General features: G+C 42.7%; 1 pseudogene; it reads left to right on the top strand.

Moving 5' to 3' along the window:
- Positions 1 to 3,137: 3,137 nt before the first annotated feature.
- Positions 3,138 to 5,251, top strand: LOC147438717 (uncharacterized; annotated as a pseudogene).
- The last annotated feature ends 457 nt before the right edge of the window (positions 5,252 to 5,708 follow it).

The raw sequence follows: 5,708 nt of genomic DNA, 5'->3' as shown, positions 1-5,708 counted from the left end.
CTCTCACACACACACACACACACACCTACATACTCTCTCTCTCTCTCTCTCTCTCTCTCTCACACACACACACACACACACACACACACACACACACACTCTCATAGGACACTGCCCTTGCCTTGTTTCCTTGCCTCCATTTGGTACTTCTTCAGCTCGGACGCATACGAGCTAAGTATCTGTTTGTTTAGGTGATTGTGACTAGCGTTTATGTATTTGGGAACTTGCTTGGTTATAGCTATGTATATTTCACTTGAATTAAAAGTATTCCAGCATTTTTGATCCCCAATATTTTTTTACAGCTGTGTCTTTCAGAAAAGTTTAGTTGGCTAGTTGTTGTCTCTTTTTCTATTTCACTTTCGTGTGGAGTTGTTTATGGAGTTATCCCTATGGAGGGCTTGGTACGGAGTTCTAGCTCTATATAGCACAAGGAGTTATGGAATTTTGGCCAATTCTATCCTCCCTAAAAGACATCACGAGGCGTAGCGGGTGGATGACTCAGTTATACCTTTGTACTATGTTGCTGATTTTGAATGACAGAGGAGGATTCACATCTTCCTAGAGGGAAGCATTGTAGACTGCAGTCAATGCTTCTCTCTCTCTCTCTCATGTGTATCCGATGGGGGCGCACACACACACAAACACACACACACACACACACACACACACACACACACACACACACACACACACACACACACACACACACACACACAAAGAGCAAGAGCTTATTTATATTTTTTTGTTCATCATTGCTCGTTTTGAGTAACTTTTATCTCGGCCCGTTGAATTGTATATGTAAGATGAATTATACATCTGCGGCTTAGGATTGTATAAATTTAGGTGAAGAAGTTCGGTATATCTGGTTCCATTGAGCGTATTTTGCTATCTCTGAGCCTGGTTCCTTGAATTGAAGGATTGTGCCAAAAATCAGTCACAAAGAGGGCATTCCTCCAAGATTGCTTATGCATGTTGGCAAGCACTCACCTCAAAATTCAAATCCATTGCTTCTGTCAACATTGGAGCCTTAAGTCCTAATAGGCTCCTTCAGGCCAAAGTACTTTATATGAAATGGGTAGCAAGAAGCACCACGATAACCAAGAGTTTTGTTTTTTTTATGAGGATGCACTTTTGTGGCTTGGAGTTAAATTATCTGAGGGTTTAGGCTGGTCAGCAGGTCACTGATTTTCTTTTTGGGAATGCGAAGTTTTGCAAGGCTTGTGCAATAAATCCAGGAGCCTTGGAAATACTGACTTCAATGCATGATAACTTGATGCTTTCGGGAAGCAACGTTGAAGGTGCATTTAAGAGTGATCAAAAAAGAGAATGGGTGCCTCAAACCCAATTGGCTATTGCCTCTGATGGGCCAAGGGCCTTGATGTGAGTCTCGAGTAAAAAGCTTGCAGTGTGTATCAACATTGAGAGTTATCGAGGTTGTGAATGGTAGCTAGTACTGGCTCCCTTCCGGGTGAATAACCCCATTGAACCAACTTGCGTTAGATTTGAGAGAGGCCTAATGATGGTGGATGTACGCAATATTTCTCTAAGCTATGTTGGATTTCATGTATAATAATGGGAGTCTCGGAGGTGGAACGATTACTCTTCGGGAACATCTATGCGGGAAATACCATGGGCATCATTGCTTGGTATGGGACCCGAGTAAAGGGGCTCGGTTTTGGATTGCGGCTATGACATGCGTTAGAGCTGACAAAGGCCTAATGCTAGTGGATGTACGCGAGATTGATCTAAGGTATGCTGGCAAGAATCTGATGTATGATAATGGGAACAGCTTGCGAGAAATACCATGGGCATCATTGCTTGGTATGGGACCTAGGTAAAGGGGCTCAATTTTGGATTACGGCTACAGGAAAAGCGAAGTGCAAAATAATCAAATGAGTTCACACGAGATATGGCCATGCTCATGGCATATGGGATTCCGACATTCACAAAGAAATCACCACCATGTTGGGTGAACAGCCACTTACCACTTGACCTTGACATGTCAGATCACTTGCTTACACGAGCATCTACATCGACTTAGGGAGAGGATCGTTGATCTCTTCCTAGACAAGTTCATTGCTTGGAATCTCTTGGAGAGTTTACCCACATTTGATTGAATTGAGGGATTGGGTGTGAGCGTACGCTGCAAAGATGATTCTTTGCAGCTATAACATTACGTACAGATGCATTTGACATAAGATGCTTGAGCTTGCTCACCGTCTCTTCATTTTTCAATTGGATTCTTGCCAAGGAAAGCAATCGTTAACAAGACATCAGCTCAGCATTGCTCACCTGCCCTTCATGCATCTTACATTGTAGCTTTGGATGCGTGGTTGTTTTGTTTATGTGATAAGTGGTATGTGCCAATTGTTAGTTGGGCATTCACAAATGCAGGAAGAAGGAGATAGAGAGGGAGAGGGGATGGAAGAAACTGTAAGAGTGCTCGTTGTAAATGCCACTCTTCCATTAGCGTTTTCATCTACCCCAGGCATTTTTTAGGGAGCATCGTTTTTGGATAGTTGTACCATCTTTGTAGCAAGAGGGCAGCGCTCAGCTTTTCAACCCTTAATCTTGCCTTTCACACTAGCTCGGCATCCAGGGCCTACGAGCACGCTAAAAATCGCTGGACAACACGATTTTCATTACCTCGCAGTTGCATTTTTTGCTGGATAGCAACCTCTTGGCTTGTGTTTTTAACAATGGATGAAGTTACCTCTTGCTAGGACACCATCTCGTGGTGACCTGTATGGTCTCTCAGTGACTTTTGTAGTACATGGTATCTTCGACATCGGCTTGATCATATATGGGTGTACATTCCTTGGGAGATCCATTCATTTTAGCCATCATTCAGCGGTTGCGCACTCCAGAGGAGGTGCTGACTTGTAGTTTGCTATGGACACACCTATGCACTCATCAAAGAAGTTCACACGAGATATGGCCATGCTCATCGCATATGGGATTTTGACATTCCCAGAGAAAACACCACCATCTTGGGTGGACAGACATTCACCACTTGACCTCGACACGTTAGATCACTTGCTTACACGGGAGCATCTACATGGACTTAGGGAGAGGATCTTCGATCTCTTCCTAGACAAGTTCATTGCTTGGAATCTCTTGGAGAGTTTACCCGCGAGATGTGGGAGATCAAGCATCCCACGACTACATCCGGAGTCACCAGGAGCTTGGCTTGGAGGATAGTCCAGTTACTCTTTTACACCCCTGATTATTTGGATTGCTGCCTTCAGAGTTACTCTCAGTTTTCTCCTGCTGTAAGAGTGGTTGTTTGGTTTGTGACTTCTTATTTTGAGTTCTGCTTTGAGATGTTGCAAGTGGGGTGTCTTGATGGAATTGCAATGCAAACATGTTTGCAGCATGCATGGTCCTGTAGGACACCAAAAATGCTAAAGATAGGAAGCATGCATGGAGACAAAAAAGGTCAAGCAAGGATGCCCTGAAGAAGAAGCCAACATTAGAAAGAGAAGTGTGGCGAATAAGAAGGGTCTAGAAAGCCATGCTTGGTTTGTTTTTGAGTTGAATCTTGTAACAGGCTAAGATGGTGGACTTCTTATTTAGTTGGCTCTTTGCTTGAATTGAGGGGTTGGGTATGAGAGTACACTACAAAGATGATTCTTTGCAGCTATAACATTAAGTATAGATGGATTTAACAGGCGTGACACTTGGAAATATGGTGAGAGGCCTTTCTGATACTGTAACCATGATGTTGGCCATGCCCTTGGTGCCACCTTAGTGGCTCGCCCTTTTGTTGGATGGTTGGGAAACTAATGATCTTGACTATGCACTCGGTGTTTACTGTTGCAAATCAATCCCTGCAGGATCGCCACAGAAAGGGTGTTACCCGGAGCTTGAACAGGAGCATGCAGGCTGCCTAGTTGCATGCTTTCCTAGAGATCACCTAGCATCAATGAACACAAATAAATTTGTGAGGGATGTTTCAAATGCAGTAATGCCATCTGAGAATATCGTGCAAATGGCTAGCCTTAGAATGCCACAGGTAAAGTGGATGGGCACGCCTAATTGCCTTAGTTAAGATCATGTGTGGTGGAAAATCATTGACAAGGCTTCAAAAGCCTTGAGAAAACCCATGATTTCCGTGCGATTTTTGATGGAATCTTGGCCTTCGCGAGCACGGATGAATCTATACAAATCTTACACATCATGTAAGGTTATAACTAAGTGGAGTAGTGTTGTGAACATGGATAGGAGCCAGTCCCTATCTATTGATCGTTTTTATCAAATTTTATTAAAGTCCATGCCCTAGGGTCCAAATATGAGGCTTCAAGATGTGGCTTCACAACTTCCATTTAGAATAGTATCATTTAATGCAGAGGTGCACATGGCCATTTTTGTTTAGAGTGATAGGCCTTTCAAAAGATCTCTACATTTTTGGTTCAAAATTTTGGACCAGGAAAAGAGATTACGAGGAGCTTTGAGGTAGGACTTTATGTGGGAGAAGCCGTCTAATTGTCCTAAAACATTACCCTTTCACAAGCTAGAGGAAGCCAATTGTGAGAAGCTAGCAATACAGGTGCCTTGCTTTTAGGTTCGTTTACTACTACCAAGTTGTGTATTCCATGTTTCTATGTTAATTTGTGTTCTGATGACCCCTTCTTATGGGCAAGAAATAGCAGGATTTAGCTGCTTTAGTTTAGGGATGATTGTGCGCTTTGACGTAATCAGGGACAGGGGTGCTTGGATGTATACACAGTTGTTTTGGGAGTCAAGAGTTCTTGGAAAAATGCTGTATCTTGGGGCTCATGCAATTGGCATCTCAGCAACTGGGATAGGATGTTATTCTGTGATCTCTCTCTCTCTCTCTCTCTCTCTCTCTCTCTCTCTCTCTCTCTCGGTGAAATCGCACACATGACTCTTTGCTTTTGTCATGGATTCTTGTTTTTGCTTGCATACTTAAGATAGAAGTGAACATAGATGGCAATTGCTCCTCACAAAGAAATCTGCCCAAATGAATGATTGATCTTATGAGACCTGTTAGCTTTTGCAGTGCATGACATTCTTGGTCTGGAGGGAAAAGAGTTCCAAAAATTAAACCACTTCACCATCGGCCGTGCAGTGGAGGATAGGAGGATTACGGGGCTACCACCATATCCAGCCCTGGAGTAGAGTGATTCACCATCATAGGTGCATTTTTGTGTACATGTTTATTGAAAGTTTACATATAGGCCATACATTTTTATTTTATCGGTTAAGGTGTATGTCTTGGGTGTGTAAATATTTGAGGTCAATTATCAAGGGGACCTGAGTAAGGAAATGAAAATTAAGTGACAAATATTGCCATCTTTTCGGTTGCGCCATGACAAATTTGGGATGAAGACAAATGGGAGGAGAAACCAGGGAGGGAGCCACTGAAGACTTTTTTGTGAATAGAAATAGGCTTTCTTGGTGGGATTTTTTATATTCATCTCCACTCTTAATTTGAAGCGGTGGTTTGAAGACAAAATGTGAACCAAAAAAAGAATACTCACCTAAATTTTTTGATAATTCTTAAAGCTACCACCGATGAGATAGGATTTTTTGAGTGGATCTTAGTCTGTCAACTTTTCTCACAAAGTAACCCATAGTCTTCTCTCAGTCTCCCACCCCATCTTTTAGCGTGCAATCAGAGAAAGACATTTGGTGATTGGGTGCTATTGAGGTGCCCAAAGAGACCAATGGAGTACTTTCATGGA

Source organism: Adiantum capillus-veneris, chromosome 16, assembly GCF_014529385.1.
Source record: "Adiantum capillus-veneris isolate H3 chromosome 16, ASM1452938v2, whole genome shotgun sequence".
Taxonomy (NCBI): domain Eukaryota; kingdom Viridiplantae; phylum Streptophyta; class Polypodiopsida; order Polypodiales; family Pteridaceae; genus Adiantum; species Adiantum capillus-veneris.
Note: the sequence above shows the minus strand (reverse complement) of the source record. Positions and strands in the feature narration are given on the sequence as shown.